Genomic DNA, 23,374 nt, shown 5'->3' on the forward strand with positions numbered 1-23,374 from the left:
ATAATAAAATGCAAAAATAAAATAACATTTCGAACACAAGTCTGTACAGATCTGTATTTCTGAAACAAAATAAACACTGTCTGTAAGTTATGACATAAAAGTGCAATTAAACGACTTGTCACATAAAATAAACACGTTAGACTTGTCGAGTTTTATTTTATAACCTCTTAACTAGTGTGTGCAAGGCCTAAAAGTTAGTGGGTGTAGTGCAATGTGACGCGGAAGTGCTGCGAACCAGTTTCTCAGCAGAATTCGACTGGTAATTTATGAATACAAAGAACTATCGATGAATATATTTTTTTAAACATAATTGGCCTAAAAATATGTATTAATTCGACATTTATCAAATTTATTATATTACTATTAACACAAAATAAGCGAAACTAAATTTAGAAACAAGTTTGCCAACATCGACGTCATAAGCGTATCGTATAAATATCGAATTCGTATATCGAATACTCGAAACATACATATATTATTATATCTGATTCAATTCGTTATTTTACATTTATCATTGATAAAAAACAATATAAAATTATGCAAGCAACTCTGTAGTGATTAAATTTATCTTAATAATACAAAAGGAAATACCGTTCCATGCCAATATTTCGATACCGATGTAATTGCTAACTAAACTTGATCTAACCTTTCCAACTATTAGATAGACGTTGATGACTATAGCAAACCGCTAGATGCCCTTGGCTTCCAAGTATCCAAGATTGGAATCACGGTCGGTGCATAGCTTAAATATTAAAATTATAAGAATAACTTCAAAGTTTTTGTACTCTAGCTCTTTGACATTAAAAAAACATACACGTCTTGTGTATGTTTTTTACCTCTTATAAATATGACCGTAATAAGATCACTGCCTTAATTCATTAAATAAACGATATATTTTTAAATACGAAAACAACATCCATAATCAAAAAACTTCTAAAACTGGCGGTTACAGAATATATATATATATGCCAATAGTTATAATAAAAAAAAATAGTTACATGTATAAGCCATTAGAAAAGAAATATATTTTTGTAAAACAATTTTTAAGCCCAGATTTTAATTTTTAATTATAAATGACTTCATTTGAAATTCGAGACAATTCCAGCACAATTTGATTTTTAAGCTATGATTTATAATCGTAATTTTTCATAATTGTTTTTTTGGGAATGTAAACAAGAATAGTATGTTAAGTGCAAATTCAGAAAATAGTTCCCAAAAACATTTGAATCACGATATATAAATAAAAAGAAATACAGATTATTTTTAGAAAGCGTTAATGGACGTCTACTTCAAATGGTACACTTTTTTTACATAAGCAGATGATTTGATTCTATTCGTGTAGTTATACAGCCATGGGTGGCCCACACGCCTTGTCGACGTGTCAATCAAGAAAAGTAACGAAACGGTCAAGTTACTCTATCTGTTTGTTTCACTTATATAACATGTTATTGCTTGATTTTTCTAAATGAACTTTCAACATATATCGTAACAAATTGTTGTTTTTTATTTTTAGTTTTCGATTGATTTGCAAATACACATTTTACAATAGCAGTAGTATTGTAGAGTCAATATATTTTTCATTTAAATATGTTATTTTAACATATTTTGTCTTATTTACTATTGATCTGTAATAAACACTTTTAAACTATATGTAATATACTTTATAAACTTTTAATGTATTAAAAAAAACGCTTCCTTTTGCTGTTGATAGTCAGCTGTACCTATAATATCAGAGACAAATATGCATTTTGAGCAAAATCACAAAAGGATATACTCACTTACGTGTGTTTAACGTTTAATAATTTTCTATTTACGGATACACTATGTATAAATGTAAACTACATATTCGATAATTAAGGATAGCTTCCAACATTGTAAGCAGAAATTTTAACGATCACTTTCATACATGGATGTAATCACCACGACGCGGGCGAACCGACGTCAGTTCACGGATAATGACTACAAATAGTAGATACAGCATTGCAGGTGATGCATTCGTTAATCAATTAACATAGGGAAATGAAGAACAGCAGGAAGATATTTTAATTGATTTTATTAGAACTACGATACTCATTTCGCATACATTCAGATCAAATCGCATACAGTTGATTTATTATTAAATAGTTTACTTGAAATTGTTAATATGTACTTTACAGATTACACGGCTACCGTGCGTTTAACTTGCAAATTTATGTGTTGAGTAAATATCTAAATGTTAAGAAGGCTATTCGCGCACTTGATGGAAACTGGTGCAAAGCGAAGTGGTGCAAACCGCAGAACCAGTCCTGCGACAGGAAGCGGCCTCGAGACCCGCCGCCCTCCGCGCACCTACCGCCTCACTTGCACTACTCTCCCCACTCCACTCGGCCCCTCGGCCCCCGCGCCCCTCCACTACCAGCCGCCGCGGGGCCACCTGATCCAGACAAAGCGTGTCCTTCGTGTCATTCTCGTGACGCATACAAGTGCATTGCACTAATAATAAGTCCGTTCCATGTCCGGTAACAAATATACTACTATTCTGTTAAAAGTAAAGACAAATTTCTCAAAGACAATTCAGATTTGTATCGCAGTAATAGCTACATCCAATACCAGTTACATGGGCTATCAGTATGCACGTTAATCAAGTTCTGAGGCCGTATCATCATCAATCAGCACTCCATAAGGAACTAATGCTTAGACATTTACAACGTTGCTTATTTACTGTGGCGATTTATATTGCGAGTTAAATTTTATTCGGTTCAGACCTTTTCCACTTTATTTTTAACGCTTAAATGCCAATTAGCAATGTTGGCGTATGTATCTTAACTATGAAGATATATGTGAGAAATAATATTGTAGCTTTTATAAGCTTGTATGTTATACCGCTCCATAATAAAACCTATTTGCGAGCTCGAGTCTACAGTTACTACGATTAGTGTGTATCAACCTTTATTAAATGGTATTTCTTACAATAAAATCGTGACTAAACAATATCTAGATAGAAACGTAAAGCGAATTGTTATATAGAGAGTAAAAGAACAATGTTGGCAAAGAGCACGCGGTCGGGAAGCACGATAGCGAACGACAATCGAACAAAGCAGGACTGCGTCACAGGCGAGCTTGCGAGTCTCATCGGGCCGCCCAAAGAAACGATATCATAGAAAGTAGAGCAACTCATTTATTTATTCAGTGCAGCGGCGGGTGCGAGCGAGACGGAGTCGCGAAACTGGCTCATTAAAATAAAAATCCGATTTAAGAGTGCAACTCGCGCGGAGCGAAATAAAAGTTTCCGACGAAATTTGCTCGAGTTATTCCAAAAAAGGTGCACGAAACGCCTCCGCCGCGAGATGTCGAGATACAAGTGCGAAGAGAAACCGACCGCAATAGCCTCAACTACATGCGCAGCCTCACGACCGAGTGCTTTCGATCGTGGACATGTTACACTATAATGCTTTACGGCTATAATTACCGATCCTACGCGCAAGCGCATTGGCGTATATGTCGATAATTTCTAGAGACGCACTCTCGTATCAGAAAACACTAACGCCTCTAATGTTAGAGCAGGTTCTTTCTTTTCCGCATTAATCTCTACTTCTGTTTTCACTGTACGAAGCGAGCCATTGTCTGAACATTACGCAGCTACAGCATTGCATTATCGGCACGATAAAAGGCAACTCTATAATCATCGTCGCGAGTCACGAGATCCGCACGCGCATTTGCTATGTAAATAACACCACACGACATTCCACAGTCACCGTTGTCTATTTTAATGGAAGTCGTTTAGAAAAATAACATTCAATAAACTATTATTTAAATAGAATTAACTATAAATAACAAAAAATGATTAATCGTTAGTTGCTATCTTGATTCTTGTTACATATTATGTATTGTCCTTAATTACTTATGGGTTTTTAGTACGTAGCTATTAATTACAAAATGTAATGACCGTACGCCCGATATTTTCAGAGTAATACACGTCAATTATTTAACTCGTGAAATTAACCAAAATCAAAAAGCGTCGCTGCCTTTCACCTCGCGGGTCCTTTCTAGCGTTTAATGTCTGAATAAATTTTATGATTTACCGACTTACGAGAGCAATACAACGTAATGGTCCATAAAAATGATTTCCAACAGAAATTTATTCACCTCAATTATATTTGGGAATGAATTTTTATTTATAATTTTATAGTAGGCTGTAAACTGCTGTCTTTAAAACAATCAATGATACTCTTATTTGCCATTCACATGACCTAGATCGAGGTGATCAACAATTTGAATCAATTGTGTTTACCCAATTACGGGTCAATTTTTTAAATCTAAAATCATCTTTAGATCTTTCCTTATATTTACTGATATATATTTTTATTATTGCATCGTATAAGTTTTGTTGATTGTATAACATCATTATGAATGTAGCTATTTATAATATTATAGTTTTATATAATCACAATCGATAAAATCATGATTATTGTTAAAGAGGATATAATACTTTATGTAATATACAACTTTAAATTGAAAAGATGCAAAACGGATTCTTGTGAAGATAACATCTACAATTGAGTTCTCACAGATTGGAACGATAGGAACGTTCTAATTTGGATATAAAAGAAGTGCAATTGAGTATTAGAAAGCGATAATGAATCGTGACCTCACTATACGGTAAAACAATAATGCTGTCTCGTTGGTAAAGTGGATAACTTATTATGGTTCAAATGCCGAGGTCTGGGGTTCAAAGCCTAGATCAGTCAATGAGCGAATACTGTGTTAAGAAGTTGGCAGTATCACACTTTCGTGTTTTGGAAAACCCCGAAAGAATCCACGCCTTTTTAAAGTATGTACTACTGTCAACTCCGTATTAACAAAAGCAATGAGTTACAGTTTTATTTCTTTACATTCTGTTAAGAAAATAATCCATTAATATTTATCTAACTAGCTTGGCGGCAAAACTTAAAGACTAGTGAAAAGCTAGATCGAGTCGTCTTGTTCATCACGTAGAGAAACGATGCACTGACCATTGAGATCACTTTTTATTTATTAATTTCACTTTCTTATACATAAATAAAGTTTCAACCCACACTTTTCTTGTGTACTACAGCATAATAAGTAACAAGAATAATTTAAACATATACGTTCTCATAATCCGCGCCGTAAACACAATAAATAATTAATTTTGTTTTTAAAAATTAATAATAGTTACAGCACTCAATTAAGAGAAAAACATATAAAATTTCTGAACCAAGGATAACAAAAGAAAAAAGTTGAAATAGCAACTAACTACAGCCGCTGTACGTTAACAATTATGAAAATAATTTAATTGTATTTTATCATTTATAGAAATTAAGTCATTGTAAGTAAGATGAAAATTTAGTTGGTGTTCACTCACAAACCCGCGCTGGATAAGCCCGGTACATTGACTTCTCATCTTCCTTAATGAGACGAAGCCTGTGGAGGACACTAACGAGTGTTTGATGAACATAGAGAAATCTTTAAGTTATACGAGAAAAGTATGCACAGCTAAATGTCTCTTAGTATTGTTTTTATTTAACAAGGATCGCAAAACAACGCGACCTCATCGTGAAGGAGGTGACCAAGATCAGTTACACGGCACTTTTATGTTCCATTATTGGAATCAATTAATAGTATTCATTGTAATTAAAAAAATCAATAAAAAAAAATAAACTTCCCTGTCTTATTAATATGCGAAGCTGTTTATTATATTAAATAGAACCGTTTTATTATTTCCTCTTCTGAAAAAGAATTTGTTGTTATTCTACCTTGTTTTTCTGTAGTACACGAAGTTATTTCCAAAAAAAAAAAAACCAAATCGAATATTACTATAAATAAATTTGCAACAACATATTTTTTATAAAGTTTTTTAGCAGTTATTCGCAAATATATTTAACTTCTTACGTACCAGAAGTAAATTAAACTTTATTGATTAATACAATAAATACTCACATAGTTTTGTAATTCGTACATATGCATAGTTAAATTTAGTGTTTTGTCAGTTACATTTATTAATAAAAAGGATCGCAAATCAAATACAAAAATAAAAGCGTATTTTTATACGAAATTTTAATTATAATATTTATACCTGCATAAATTAAATATGTTCGGGAAAAGTAGCAAAGATGTCAAATATGTCACAAAGGGCCAGCGAAACTACAACCACACCCTTGCACGGCACAGGTTTCTATTCAAGTTGAAATTAAATGTCACTGTTAATGCTATATGCTTATATTCAAGTGTTTGGATGACTCACGCCCGCACTGCAAACTGTTTTTGTAACTTCTTTAAAAAGTGTTTTAAGTCAGATTGAAGTGTTTGTCTAACCGAAAGTACCTTTTCTATAAGTCTAGACTGCAGGTATTTCGATAGAAGAGAAACTCAGTAGTTTAACGTTTTGTCCGTGTGTATTGTACGCGTGTGTTTGTGTGTGTGTATCTGTGTTGCAAATTCTTTGCAATAAATAAGTCTCAACAGATAAATTATATATGTGAATCTAAACAAAACGTTATTATGGGTGAATAACATTGCGTCAATATATTGATAGACACGGATACATCTGGCGAATATTTAAATTTTGATAATGTAGTCGTTTTTAGGATACAGCCTTTAAACAAACAAAAAGAACATAAATTCACGATGACAAAGATTCGATTTAAAATGTATGAAGACCGAGATAATGCTTCGAGCATCAAGTGGAATGAAAACTAGATCTGGTCACGGAGCTCGTGCGGTATAAATATTATTAACATTGTCCTGGGTCCGGCTCGTTGCATAATCGCTACCGGTACCTGTCATTACATAGTATTTCTTGGTACTACAGTGACTTTAATTATATAGAATTATTCATTTATATTACTATTATACGCAAAAACTATTTTGATATACATTTTAAAACGATTTTGTGATAGAAACATGTTTACCCAGGTAACTGACAAGTTATAAGGAATTCTAACTATGGCGTATTATTTAGTTTTTATAAAGTTAATTTTAGCTGATATATATTATACATTCTTACATTAACAAGCGCGTTTCCAGTAAAAATAATTAAATAATTAATCACTTCTGTAATGAAAACGGTGGACATATTTGGCTGAGCTATACCAGTTTTTTGTATCGATATAAGATTATAAATTCATTTATTAGACCACAACTTATACTACCATGTCTCTAATTTATAAGTCGTGATTTTAGTTAAATCCAAAAATGGAATTAATTTATGTGCATTATTGTGATTTCGAATTAAATTTCCTAACAATTAATCATTAAATCGGTTTACTTACAGTTAGTTACATTTCAGCACATCTTTCATTTAAACATAATTATATAAGTCTATAAAAAGGTATCACTAGTTACTTTACTATACTATACTGTTGAAAGATGATAAATTAATTGGCTATAATTATATACAATATTATGTAACAGCTACCTAAATAATAATTTATTGTGTACCTGAGAAATACTTCCTGATTTCAAGCGACATGCAAGCAATATTAACTCTGGTTTGCTCTTTGGCATCATAACTCATATCTCGAGGCAGTTTATAACACCACATTCCAACTAAATGGCCAATGCTGCAATTAATACATGTAATCACAGTGTAAACGTTGGCGTTGCAGTAGAAAACTAGCTAACTATATTGCTATTCGCGTAAAAAAATAGTGTAACAACTTACAACTACAAATTAAGGTTTTTGCAGCCTACTCGCATTTACAACTTAACAGAAAGAAGTATTTTTATTAAAAACGTTATGTTGCCCGAATCAAAAACAATTAAAATCTACATCTAAAGGTCCTTCAATTCGCATGATTAAAACAACATCGAAAAACATTAAAAAGTTATGTTCTACTCATTTTAAACGCAGAACGATAGATGTAAAAAATTACAATGAAGTAAATTGTCAAAAAATTGTATAGCAAAAATTTTAGAAGCGGAGGTTTGCACACAAACCGCAACCGGATGTCCCTCGCCAGATGTACAATCACACTAACACAAACTCTCACGAATTTTTCTCCCAACGCTTTCACATCTTCCACTAATTATTATCCACTTTATCGGGCATCTTCAATTTGATTTACGTCTAGCTCTTACACAGCTCAATCGGTACACTTTTTCTTTTCGGCGAGGTAATTTACGTTGATGTTGTCAGTACTATACGCCAGTACGCACCGGCGACCTGCTTACGGCGTCTTATTACTGAATCTTCAAATGGCAATCACTAATTAGGAACCGACAGACAGACAGACGCTGTCTGCCATCTCGTTATTTAATTAACGTTTAAACTAATGATATTTTTAGGTTTAAATGCAGTATTTAATAGAAATAGACTCATCGCTCGTTAAGTAATATTTCACACTTAGAAAGTTAACCTTTAAGCTGATACTTAAAAGATAAGTTATCCATAAACTGTTGTGTATTACAAAATAAATTAATACCTAGTAGAAATGGTGGCCATAAGTGTCTATGTCAGATATTAATATATAAGGAATATATTAAAACTTTTTTGTATGAATTGTTAACTTAAAAATCTATACGAAATAATTATTAAAAAGTAAACGGCAGATTTCTAAACAAAACAATAACTAGACAAGACGTACGTTCAAGAAACACTGTCACTATTTGCTAAATACCGCAGACGCTGGACTATGTATAATTACACTCATTGATATCTATGTTACTGCAGATACAAAATGAACAAAAAATACTTTTTCAACCTCGAATTTTATGCTACACTTTTAACAACCGTAAAGTAAGGGCACGCCGATTTCGATTCTGAGAATACTCGAATATTATGATCAAGATGTGAAATCTTAAACCGTTAAGTATTTTAAATGAAAATTAACGCAACTTTTAATTACTCGATTACGGATATTGAAAGGTAATATTTTAATTTTCAATAATATTAGGGCAAATTTTGTATAGATTGTGTTTCTGATTACGGGCGCGGCTAATGGAATGATGCACCGATAATGTGAGTCGTGAGCGGCGTCGATGAAAGTAGTTTTGCACGTCGCTATGGCCGCTGACCCAAAGCTTCCTGCACCGCCTTGAGCATCACAACCAGCAACGCAGCCTTTGATTTTTTACACCACAAGAAAAAGATTTATTTCATTTCTAGCGAGAATCTTCTCGCTTAATGATAGCTCTGAGTTAATTTTCTGCACCGCCCATAAAGTTCGAGGATGTTAGCCGAAGTCTCATTACGTTGCATTATATTTTATATACATATAATATTTCATGAAGATTATCCTAATCAACAAAATTATTTCCACAATGATTACTTTAATAAAATGTTTTTTGTGTTTAAGTGCTTTTTTTTCAATAAAAAAAATTAAAATTTGATTAATAGCATCGGCAATGATTATCATAAACGTTGATAATATGTATTTAGACATTGGTATATTGATGACTTCTTTGACTATAAAATTGAATAGCAAACTAATTATGATTAACACCGTCTAAGACGAATACAAGTTGCATGAACAAGTGTAAATAACATTTTATTCATTATCTCCGTCACAATGAGCACAGCAAACAAATTATGACTCGAGGTCAAATGGTCAATCAATAATGATGATGCATTGACAGGCGACGGCAACGCGAAGAAAGTGTGCACAAATCAGCGCGAGTTTAATTGACACACCGAAAATGAAATGTACGAACATATCATATTCAATTTGAAAAATAAGAGTGGTCAATTCAATCGACGACTTTAATTGGTCCGACTCGAGTTCATTGTTACGCGGGGCTCATGATTTTATCTGTTGTTCTTCACTCGGGTTCGAGATGCGTGTGATGCAAACAGTAACCGTAATACGGCGCTGATGGCACGCCAGCGCTGCGCCACGCAGCCTCGCTCTGAGTCACGAGAGTTGGCTCGACGCGAGAGTCACGTCAAGCGATCGTGATGTGTCTAGATAATAGCACAAGTACTGCTCCATTTGCATGATCTATGGGCAATCATGTTGATTTGTCATGTGTGTATTCAGACTTTCCATTTCTGTGACATCGTTTTTATAAGCCTATAAAATAAAGTAAAGGCTCCCTTTAATGTTTGCATCAAAAGGCATTTGCCCAACTTTGTTATAACCGTATTACCACATTACTGTAAAACAGATAATCTCACTCCGCATATTTGGTATAGTTATGCGGCATTAAAGAACAGAACGCCGTAATAATACTAAAGATTCGAAAAAAAGCACGTAATATACGCACGTATAATTTATGCAAACTATGTGTATTCTCTTATTAAATGGACGATAATATAATATTAAACATTCATCGAGTGTAAGCTTAAATAAAAATGAGACAAAATCGATTCTTAAAATTTTTAGCAGGTAATATTTTATGTGACAAAAACAAAATCTTCACATCTTGCCCCAAAACAGTTACAAACAATTGTCATAAAATAAAAATCAACTCATACCGGAAATTTTATGTCAGCTAAGATTAAATGATATTTCGAAACGAAGGTATTCTAACTACATTAAATCGGACCCAATAAAATCATTGATTTTAGATTATAACTGTTTGATCAAAGAAACCATCGCACCAAATAGGTACTTGACCAACATTTTTTAAAATATCAAATCAAATACATATATAATCAATGATGAAATCAAACACTCTGCCATCAACGCGTAACTGCACATCACTTTCGGAGTAACATCACTTTGACTAAGATAAATGTTATTGACACAAAAAGAACTGTGACTTCTTAAGAAAATAAATATCACTAAAAGTATACATGTGTATACTTACACATACCAAATACTTAAATTCCAAAATTACTATTCAATTTGTGTGAAATACTTTAAAGAAATGTTTGCAGTAAATAATATTAAATGGTGCTTTCGATCTTTTGACTAGAGTAGTCAAAAATGTATCTATAAATTAAAGTCAATATAAAACAAAAGCGAGCGTTTAATTGTAACGTATCGGTCGATCGTTATAGTGCGATAATATAGTAAGTCAGGCGTGGGTGCTGCCTCCAAACACCGAACCGGATCTAAATCCGAGATAAATCATGTCCGGACCGAAACGAGCTCACCGATCGGACCTCGCTACACCTCCCCTGTATTACTCGAGATACTACAAGATCTAATGTCTTAGAACATTGGCATAAACTCTGAAAACAAACTTTGCTGACTCATTGAAGTAACTGATTGTGATAATGGCTCGTTTAATAGATAATCCTTTATCCGCATGCAAAGTGGAGCAAACTTTACAATAATACATTTTATAGGTTTCCAATAATAAAATGAACGTGTATATACACATATATATATGGACCATAGACTAATGAATTGTTATATAGCACTTGATTTGAATTGATTTTAGAATTAGGAAACATTTAATAGATACTGTATAAGGTTTTGTGCTTCAATTTCGTTTGGTATACAAAATAAGTAGAAATATCCGAACGCTTAAAGCAAATGCCGCTTGTCCAAAACCGACACAATTTATATTCTCAAATTTGGTTATCTAAATTGTCTGTTACTTATTATTACGTGCGTGGCCCAGTCACGTTACCCTTTGTTGTCCTGTTCAGTTATACGACTCAAAGTGAATACGAATCTTGTCGTTACCATCCTGGATGACTCATTCAACATTCATATAAAAAATATTAATAAATATTATTAATTTTTTACCTAATCAAAATATGGGATTTATATGAATTCCACGGTATATAAAAATACATTCTAGTATCTACATAGAGTCATGTATTTTGCTCAGGAGAAGTTTCATTTAAATATTATTCAATTTCTAAAACAAAAGGTGTAGGAGTTAAATATGAATATATTATAAAAGCCATTTAATAATCAATTTCGTTTATGCTTCGATCAATACTGAGTTAATAGCATATTTGAAATACATAGTGTGAAATCCAATGTATTAATATTCTATTCATAATTGTAGCTTGGCGAGTCAGGTTATGTTAACGAATCGTGAGCAACACTAAAGATTGCATTTCAATCTTTTGGCGTTTTCTCGTTGTATAGAAACGAAATGAATGAAAAAGGATTTGTACAAAGACGCCGTAGTCCACAGATTTACAGTTAAAAATGATGTAACTTTCTTCGCGAAGTATTGTAATAATGGACCAAAGCGTGGTTTTAAATAGGTAAGTGACCCTCACGGTACACAACGTGCAGAGCCATGAAGGCGTCACGCGGTTCGACGGCGGTGCGTCGCGGACGCCGCGTCGTCGCCGCCGCGAACGCGGAGCGGCCACTGCACTCGATTCGATTTCACTTTTATTAGCAATCTACTTAATTGGATACCACTGTTGCGGTTTTATTCATTCTGCAGATTCATCTCAGAAATATTTGGGCAGAGTATAATGCAAGCAAAGCCATCTGATCATTATGATGTAGGTAATTAGAGGTTTTTACAATTACAAAATAATAAAATAGTAGTTGATTTATCTTTTTTATTACTGTACTCTTGCTGGATATCATAATATTTTATTTCCGTTATAGTCAAATACAGTTTTTAAAGTCTTCATATAGGTAATAAATAAATCCTCAAACATATTCCTCTAGGATATACATATATTATGCATCATCGTATGCTGTCATAGGATTCATCTATATAATTAAATAAAGGACAATTTCTTGATTGACATACACAGTATAGAACTAAAATTTGTTAATGTCACAGTTGTTATAAAATTAATCATACGTTAAAATTGATATTTTTACATCTGTGACTATAAAATTACGACTATAAAATAATAGGCTATAAATAATAATGAGGAAATTAATATAAAATAAATCCATATCAGTCCTTCCAACGAGCAAATATTTATCTGAATAAGTCTCTGTGACAAATGTTCCGGCTCTACGCTAAATGTTGAAGGTCAGTCGAACAACTGGAAAAGTACACGTTGAATAAAGTTTATACCTAAATCTGCGATCGTAATCCCACGCTCGAGAGACCGATTAAAGAAATAATCAAGTTTTTATTAAATCCCAGTAAACATTGTACACCGCACAATGCGTTTGTATCAATCGCTAATACATTACTGCTACATATTGCCTTTATTGGTATATTTTTAATTACTGTTTGAAACTATATATTTTAAAACTGCGTTTATTTTCCTATTGAGTTTGGATTTTTATCATTGTAAATCTAGTCGATATTTATTATGAGGATTACAAGAAGGCATCAATAATTCCTTGTTTGATAAATGCTAACATTCATTTAATATGTATTCGAATTGTATTGTATAAAATATTCCAATCGATAATAGCAGTTTTAATAACAATTAATCAATCAGAAAAATGCTTAGAGCTTCGAATTAAGAAGCTCAAACTTTTATACTATTCTACTTACATGATTATTTTTATTTTTATTAAACTTGTTTTAGATTCTTTTTTGTTAATGGTCATGGAAGAAAATATCCCAACGATTAAATATTGTTGCCGTAGGTACTCATCAAAAACGTTATCTGTATTCGTAATTAATACAGCGATAAACGCTACCAATCAAAAAGAAAACAAATGTTATAATCGTTTCAATGAATGGCTAACATTACCTAAAATAACAATTAATATACAATTTATGTTGTAGTTTTAAAAATACTACAACAACAAAAAATTTGTAAACTCAACAATAATCGACATCGCGTGCTATATTTGATAAATAATCGTAATTATATGTAAACTATATACTGAACGTATGTAAATGATTCGATATTGTAATATATTAAAAATCTAATGATATCTTTCAACTCTACGACGCGATTTTTTTCGTGAGTATTGTACATTTTATCGATCAATTTCCGCATCAAAGTGTCGTTGAAGGACGCTTGATTGTTAGAAACTAATTTTATCGCTTCAAATTATATTGTGGTTTTTATTTAATGGATTTAATAGCTATATTATCATTGTAAGTTCAGACGTATTTGGTAGGGCTTTAAGCAGGCTTACCGTGGTAGGTACAACCAACTCGACGGGTATTCTACCATCAAACTTAAATAGATAGGTACGTAAGGTAAAACTAACTTGATAACCTATGCAAACAATCAATCAGATTGCAAAAAAAAATGTTATTTCATATTTCTGTTATTACGAGACCACTCATTATCGTATTAGTTTTGTCCTGTAATTATAATCTGTGAGGGTAAAATAAATGAAGACTTTTTATGACTACATTTCAATTTGAAGCGTTGAACACTGCTTATATGTCGTAAAGAATATTTAAAGTCATTGGGAGTGTAAGGTTTTACACTTCTATATTGCACTAATATCAGGTGTCCCATTTGCTTGTCTAGTTTTCTAAAATAAAAAAAATATATTTCAATAAAAATAAGTGAGAGTAATAAAAGTATATTTATATTAATTTCTCGAGTAGATATCAATGGAGGCTAACTAACAGATATAGCAAACGGAACTATTTTTAAATGTACGTTCATAAAGCTTTCACTTACACTCAATCACTGAATATTTCGACAAGAAACCAGTTCTTAATTCGACTAGTTAGGATATCTGCCATGGTTCTTAAGATTTTCAAACCGTATAAATTTATTATGAACATAAACTCATCGGGTAGGAGTCAAATATTTATGAAAAGAATATTAATATTTACATAAAATCAATTATGTGTACATCATAGAATAGAAATGATACATGAAAACTCGTATAAAAAAATAGTAATAAAATAGAAACTGAATATTGAAAGATTTTACGTCATGAGTAACAATAAGTCACCGAAATTAATTTTTATATTTTTTAACATTTATTTTAGCTTTCAAAATTAGTGAAATAAAATATGTTTTGCATAAAATTCAGTAACAGCTAATATTCATTTGTTAATCATAACTCTATCACGCTAATAGCTGACTTTATTGATTGCACAACTCTTTCTGGTAGTCAATTTAGAAGTGCGGTATAATTTCTGATTAATTATTAAGTATTAGTAATCACCTATAATGTATGTGTGAATGTATTTTTTCACATGACTATAATTACATAAAAAAATGGCAACACTGTATGAAGATTCGTTTTCAATTTGTTGGTTTGCATATTTCATTACCAGCTTTGTTGTTTTGTAAATATTTATTATTAGTATAATTTAAGTTATATTTTTTCGTTTATATCTCGTGCATTAGCACAGATGACATTTTATTACGTAACTACACATATACTCATATGAGGAATTACTTTAGGCAAATTGCTAAATTCCACACTATATAGAGACAATTTAGTTTAAATATTTTGAATTCGCCAACTTTGTAAATTATAATAATACGACGAAAAATCAAACGCATATATTTTCGAATGTGAAATTCTTAGAAATGGAAATAAAACTAATTATAATTTGTTAAATTAAAAACGTGAAAATGTAATCGTAATATTGTAAGTTCATCCATATATTTATGTATTAGGATTAGATATATAAAATGAGAATAAAATATTTTAGCGACTACATTTTACAATATGTAGAGGAAATTACGAACAACATTTTCATTTCGAGCTTGGCACCGTCTCAATCTTAAATTTTGACTGATCATAAATATGATCGACAATCTACACGTGCATGGTTCCCATTTCAGCAAAATAAATCAAGTTCAGGACTTTTGAACTAAGTTGGAATTTGAAATACAGCACGTCAATAACTTTTTTCTGAAAAACTGATCTTTTGTCAATTTGTTTAAATTACATCTTTTAAAAACAAAAAAACAATTAAACTTAGCAAAAAACACAAAAGAGTTAATATGTGTTATATTTCTGTGTTCATCATAATTATATTGCAATCTTCTAATTAGCTTATATAGTTAAAATTGAACATGTGGATTAAAGTATACTTTGCTATTGCGAAAAAAATAATATAAAACTTCTATTTCGTAATCATTTCAAAGAAGCTACAATAAATTCCGACCGTGATATACGAAACTAGTATTAGTTCACATGACTAATTTTTATTTACAAGTCTTAATCAAACTTGATTTTATCATTACTGCAGCACAGGTAGGCTGTTCTATCAATTAATCAAAACAGTAATTTGTTTTTCATATTTTGAAATGCGTGCCATCAAGCCATCATAATTTGTACAGAAGTAATTTGTAATTTGATTTGTAAAAACTTTAAGAGGTATATACGCGTATGCATGCTAAACTCATTCCAGAGAAACTTTTTTGTTAGTATTAAAATTGTATATCGAAAAAGTTATTATAGCATAACGTTATTAAAAAATTTATTTTACAAACGAAATATTTTGCTAACACTTTATTTTTATTACAAAAAAATCAATTATAATCACAACTAAATAATATGTCTGTAATTTTATTTCATGTTGGATAACTAAGCCTTTGAGTTGATGTCCTCTTGTATACTCAAAATAAACATATAGAACGGAAAACATACAGGCGCGTATATTATATATATATTATGTATATTTATTAAATATTTTATGCAAGACTTTTAAATAGATTTTAGTTATTAATGACTCCATTAGGCATTTTTAATGAAGGCATTGCTAGCTACACCAACTTCAAATTTTCTTTAAAAGTTTGGATACAAATCGTAAACGTAATGATATGTACATACAAACTAAACATCCAACCAGATTTTATTGTAAATAATATGGTCATGAGTTTGATTTTTCATATATTTATCTGTATCAAACGTTACGCTAGATGTTTGTTAAACGCGGCATATTATGTTCAGCTAGAAGTAAGGTAATTTCGCATGAAGTAAGTATTCTGTTAACATTATATCCTTAATTATTTTAATATTACTTTATATAGGCTATGCCATTAAGGCAATAGAACACAAGCGTTAGAAAGCGTTTCATAAGCGCTTCCAAACAAGTATCTAGTAAAAAACAATTATCCTATAGATACTAAGTATAAAATGTAGTTGTACCGAATACATGTTAATTTGTTGCGGAATCCGAGAGCAATAACCGACTGCGGTGCTAGCGGTATTCGGCGGTTTCTTTGCCTCTAATATTCGATAAAAACAGCCGTGTGTATGTGTGCGTATGCATAGCCAAAAAATGTTTGCATGTTGTTTTAAGCATATTTCGACATATTAAAGCTTAATGTGGATATTAGTCACGCCTGTGACCAGACCCGCAATATTTTTTACGAACATGAAGTTGTATGTTTCACTTTAAATATATCCATTATTCTATTTTAGTCATCACATTATCAGCAATATGTACTTTTAATTGTTTTATCAAAGTTCGTCTCACGTAGGTACAACTCACTTTTTATACCTACCAATTATTTGGCGCCAAGCTAAAGTATGTTTTAATTTATAGCGACAGATAAAATCAAAATTAAAGTTATTAAGATTGGGGTTTACAAACAAATTTCTCTTAAAGAGAAAAGAGGACGGAAATAATTTGGTCGTATGTGATTTAAAGGAAGTTAAATGTAGACCATACTTCCTATACAAAAATTAAAGACAGGATATCGTTAAAGCAATTCGTCTCGCTTCTTGCTATCAAATGTCAATATGTCATTATTAATTTAAGTATATCTAATAGTTTCATAAACTTTAAAACGTGTGTGAATATCTCTTTGAAGCAAAAGAGATAAATTTTTAATTACACAGCCGGTATCATAATGAATGGGTTTCAAGTAATCAATCATAAATCAATTTATCCATAATAATTTAATGAATATTCTTCAAGAGATGTGCCGTTTTCACTCAGGGTCAAAGTTTAAGCATTGTGCTGTTACAAGGACGAACAATTTCTACGCAGGAGTACGTCGCGGTCGGGTGCGCACCAACCTTCCGCCTAGCGTCTGCGCCCGCAAGGGTCAAGGCGGCCGGTCATTTCACTCCGATTTAACTTGTCCACACCAATTACAGTTTTTAGTGATCTGACTTTTGTTGACATCTTAAAAAATGTAGGTAAACTAAATGTTATTAAACGTAAGGCGAGTACGATATTAGCTTCAGTCACAAAAAATGTTTTTGCTATTACAACTTGTCTACTATACTTTTGAAAACAAGGGTCAGTAGTATAAATACTTTTTCGAACTTCCAGATTCAATTTGATAGTAATTACCAAAATATTATACATGATTAGTTATTATAATGACTTAAAAAGATTGAATTGAACATTATGAAAAGATCCTAATATTTTTTTTTGTTTAAACTGATAACTTTATATTCGTAATTTGATAGATTTCTCACCACTTACTCCATCCACGTCCAAAACATTTTTGTCATAACTTATACATGTATGACCTTAGCCCCAAGTTGCATGCTTAACCTGTCAAATTTGATTACATGCGATTCAGTGGTTTTGCCGATATGGTAAGGAATTGACTGTCGTCTTAATACTACTCTGAATAAAAAATATAAAAATAGATGCAGCAATTAAGTATGAGACATCTCTTATCTATTTAATAGCAATACTTTGAGATTCTCAACGAGCCGCAGCAGGACCGTGGGACAAACGCGAGCCTTTGTACGGAGCACTGTTACGTAAAGCGAGCATGGTTCCACCGCATCGGCTCATGCTCATAGGGTAATAGATATTATTGCACGCCGCGATTTCGAACAATGCAAGTTACGCCCCTACCGCGCCCGCCGACTTTAATGCCATCTCTCTACTGCCATAGGCGAATTCTTGGTAATGTTTCTGAAATGCAAACTACAATATTGTACGCAGCTAAGTTAGATAAGCAGTCATATGTCACGATTGAATTTGTGTTTTCATCGGGCTTCAATATAAATTGATTAATTTTATTGGATATTGATATTGATATTCTTGTGGTCAGTAAAATATTTGCTTATTACTTATTCCACGAAACACTATCGCATTTTATCTTATTAATAAATTGCTATGGTTTGCAATATTAAAATAAAATATCTGAATTGTATTCACATTTATTTTAAATATATAAATTACATTTAATATTTACCAAACACTCTTATAATTAATAACTAAACTTATTAAGGATTTTTTTTAAACACAAAAGTATTTCATAAGTGTTTATGCAATCATAGACCGAGCATGGCACGCGTTGAAGTCTTTGTCTCACGAATACATTTTTCATCTCGCTGAAAATTTAAATTGATTATATCTAACCGAGTTGCACTAGGCAACAGCAATGAGCACTATTAGTGCACGATTACATTATTTTATGATAAAAGTTCTTGCAAATATCACCAAACAATAAACGTACCTACACACATAGCGGTGACGCAGCGTGGATATATAAATCACTGATATAAAGTGCTTTATTACTTCCATATAGCATTATTGCATTTATTATAATAAAAATGCTTGTATGAACTGATGTCGAACGGATTAAAAAGCATAAATATGCAACAGTTACCTACTCAGTTAATAGCTAACTTCACGTCATCGAGGCATTTAAATCCTACGCCTACAGGACATATCTCCATGGAGAATTGAATCAGAAATGTTAATTTATAGCAGTTAAATAATGAATAAAATGTGTGTTAAATATTATTTTATTCACAATATTTCGGTAAAAATAATAAATCCTTGAAAATATAATTAAGCTAAACGAATAAAAAAATTTAAAAAATTACTTCCATTTGAGCACAACTTTAATATACCTTAAACTGTTATAGTTCTTTTTTTACGCAGTAGTTAATTTATTATAAAAAAATATATATTTATTTAATGAAATCATAAACGATATCAATTGAAAATAGACCGAAATTGTGATTGCATGCACTCAAAAAAATTATTAACTACAGGGTCAATAGAATTAATATAATGGACGCACTACTTCTTATGTTAACGAAACTTTTTTCTGGCGGAAAATGTTTATACTTTTCATTATGCTTTTTTTTCTTGAATTTAATTTGTCGAGATTTGTTATATTTGTAATGATTTGATTTTCAATGAAAAATGATAAAAAAAGTGGAACTCCTATATTACAAATGATATTCCTTTGCAATTTTTTTTGGATTTTCTATTTGTATCAACATTAATCTATCTTTTCTTAAATAATGAATCAATTTCGAACGTCTTTTCTGTTCCTGATAATTTATGTTGTTTCTATTTTCATGAGGTTATTTTCTACGGTAGTTTTTTTTATCTATGAATCTTTATTTTACCTGTCTTATGTATAAGTTTAATCAAATAGCGTTTAATTAATTGTATAATATATAAATAAGTTTTTAGTTAGACCTTACTTAAGTTATAATTAATATTATTTTTATTTTAAGAATATAGTAAGGAGTTAGCTCTTCAAATTTACTACGAGCAAATTTAAATTAATCTTAATATAGAGATTTATAAAAATTTAGATAACTCTTTACATCAACTCAATAAATCTAGAAAGATATAAATAATATAATGCAAATATTATATGTATAAGTTAAATATAACGCTTGTATTAGCATTACAAATTTTATATAAATCAATCCGATATAATTTCTACTTGCGTTGTGTTCGCAACCGCACAATAAATAGAGCATATTTTTTATTTGTAAAAGAAATAGTGAAGTAGTAAGAATCGACAAAAAAGTTTCTATGAAACGTTAATTTCCCCGTTCAAGTTAAAAACAAATAAGGCAATTATCAACCTGAAATAGGCATGAATCACTTCCTTGATGTCTTGTTTCGATGAAGGAATCATAATTAAACAAGACAATTTAAACTGGATGGTGCTAGATTTGTTTAACACAATTTGTAATTTCATAAATGTTTACATTTAGAAATTTTGATGTGCTTAAAAAAATGATTATGCTGTTTTATACTTCATTTTAACGAGAAATAGAACGTAATTATATGGAATGAATATTTAATTTCATTGAACTAGTTAATTTTCTCACATTATGAAATTTCCCACCTACAAAAATTTCCATTTAAAAAACCTTCAAATATGTAGTGTTAAAGTTTGTATGGAAATAATCAAATCCCTGGGTATTTATTCAGTCGATGACTTTTCTTGGTATCGATATGTAAGTATGAGGTTATGATTGTACACAGAATACTAATAGGCAACTAAACATTAACCCTCCCATAAATAACAAAATTAACAAATAGATACAAATTAAGTTAATATAGCATTAAAGTATTACAATAATGTTAAAATAATTCAAATACATACACAATTATATGTGTGTTAGAATGTCAAAATCATTGCCGAAAACGCGGAAAGAATGATTGCCAAACGTGCGTTGCAACTTATTTAATAGCTGTATAAAATTCCAATGTGTAGAGATAATATAGCCACATGGCATAAAGTAAAACAAGTTTTTGTTCTACTAAACGTATTTATTATCTCCAAGTTTTAGTAACTAGTTTCGTTCTGTGGTTTTGTAGACGACGAAATTTTTAAAGTTAAGCACTATTTCTATAACCTGATATACTAGTAATAAAAAAAAGAAAAATATATATGTTGATATGAAGGATTTCATATGTATTAAATACAACAGATGTAGAAAAAAAAATTGCAAAATTTTTACAATCTAGAGATTAAAAATATCTTAGTCATTTTCAATAAATCATTTTTGGTATGTTAGAAATAAATATATTCCTTTGAAATGTTTATGCACTAATACTTCACGATAAGTCACCTGCCAGAATATTTATACTGGCATATAAGTTTACAATTATTGTTTTTATTACAATATTATCATGCAGATACATTACTATTGAGATTAGTCACGACTAACTCTACTAAGTTATGTGCGAGCGACAGGTTTATTAATACAATTACTGTGAAATGTATAAAGTAATATTTAACTAAAAACTTACCTTCGACGATATAAAGGCGATCCAATAAAGAACCAGAATTGGGATTAGCACTTCAGTGTAATAAGCACGAGTAGTAGCACTTCGTCTCTGAGTTAGAGAACAAGACATGTAGTTATTAGTCCATAAACACCCCTTGGAGTACACAAAGCTTGAAATAATAAAGTCCTGGGTAAAGTCCAGGAAGGCGAGGGTGGTGGTGGCTTGGAAGTTGCGAAGGCCGGGCTACGGGGTGCCGGCGGCGCGCGGGTGACGGTCGAGCGTCCGGCCGCACAACGCGCCTTGCAACGGTAAACTAGCAGGCCGCGCCAACACAGCCTCTCCCTCGCTTGTATGAGTGCCTCCAAACTCCCTCCAAACAAATAGTACCGTACGCCGCACTTCTGTCTTGGTAACTTTTATTATACTTTTATTAGTGTTGCCGTCTGCGCCTGTGTGTTCTATTACACGAACACATACGTAGTCGCGACCCGATAAAGTCGTGTGGGTGTCGGAGTTGGTAAAGTACCTATGCGTGCTTTGATCTTACGATTCGGTATGCACGGCCGCGCTGCCGCACGTAGTACCGAGGCTTTATTTTACTTCTATAATATCTAGTCAATAATTTAAGTTTGGTGTTTGTGCAATAACACACGTCTCCCAGCGCGATCTGCAACTAGGCCAGAGTCTAGACTTAGCTCTAACTACGTATCTTCACTATAATTTTTGGGCTATTATTTTGTCTCGTATACCTTGTTCATTGTTTAAACTAACCTTTTGTTTAACAACCTTCACCTACCGAAATTAGATCACGTACACAGATAGTCCAATAAGGTCATGAATCATGATATAACATTCTGATGAACCACGTCTATTCACCGCTATTATACTAGCCTATTGACAACTAAGGTTATCCTAGAGATCCAGATAATTGCAAGTCATGTTTTGCAACTTTAAAGCTTGTAGTGGTAGAAACCCACGTCTATTACATAGGAATATAATTTTTTTGTTAAATTAACCGCTAACGTTGACAAATCTCATACTATTCAATATTTTTTTAATATCATCTGATATTAATCCGTTTCTCAACATTTAGATTGCTATGCAACTTGCAAGTTATAAAAATATTCTTAAGCGCAAATTACAATACATTATTATATGGCCGAATTAAATAGAAATACTGGGCTTTGTCTGCATTCAGTCAATCGAATTCTCGAAACAATAGTTATTGGTTCGTTCAATTATTAGTTGAAGGTAAGTTATTATTTATTTTATATGACCGTAATCACGTAAGCTCACAAACGTCTTTCAATTTTATTATAACAAAAAAAAAAGTTTATTCAGAGAGTTTAGTACAAACGCTTTTAAATCATCAATTGACAAGATAAATTCAATAAAAAACTACCGAGTAATTCAATTAAATTCTACCGAGAAGAAACGGTAAAAAAAACTCGGTAAGTTACTCGTTTACATCCATCAAATTACAAATATCCAACATGTAAGTATATGTAATATTGTATATTACATATACGTACTTCTTTACAGATAGGGAAGTATGAAAGAAGAACACACGCTGCGCCGACCACAAGTACCTTGGGATAAGGGCAGGAGGATGACGATGATGATGTACCTATATGTAATATTGTTAATATCCTGCATGGAAACCAGCTCCAACAACTCAATGTTTTTAGCATACACTAATTGA

General features: G+C 31.5%; 1 protein-coding gene across 1 annotated transcript in view; it reads right to left on the reverse strand.

The window, feature by feature from the left end:
* Positions 1 to 22,025, reverse strand: part of LOC124538703 (zinc finger and BTB domain-containing protein 5) — a 48,940-nt gene extending 26,915 nt beyond the window's left edge. The window contains exon 1 of the mRNA XM_047115856.1: positions 21,694 to 22,025. The gene's annotated coding sequence lies outside the window, so the exon portion shown is untranslated. The remainder of the gene's footprint in view (positions 1 to 21,693) is intronic.
* Positions 22,026 to 23,374: the final 1,349 nt, after the last annotated feature.

This window comes from Vanessa cardui, chromosome 2, assembly GCF_905220365.1.
Source record: "Vanessa cardui chromosome 2, ilVanCard2.1, whole genome shotgun sequence".
Classification (NCBI taxonomy): domain Eukaryota; kingdom Metazoa; phylum Arthropoda; class Insecta; order Lepidoptera; family Nymphalidae; genus Vanessa; species Vanessa cardui.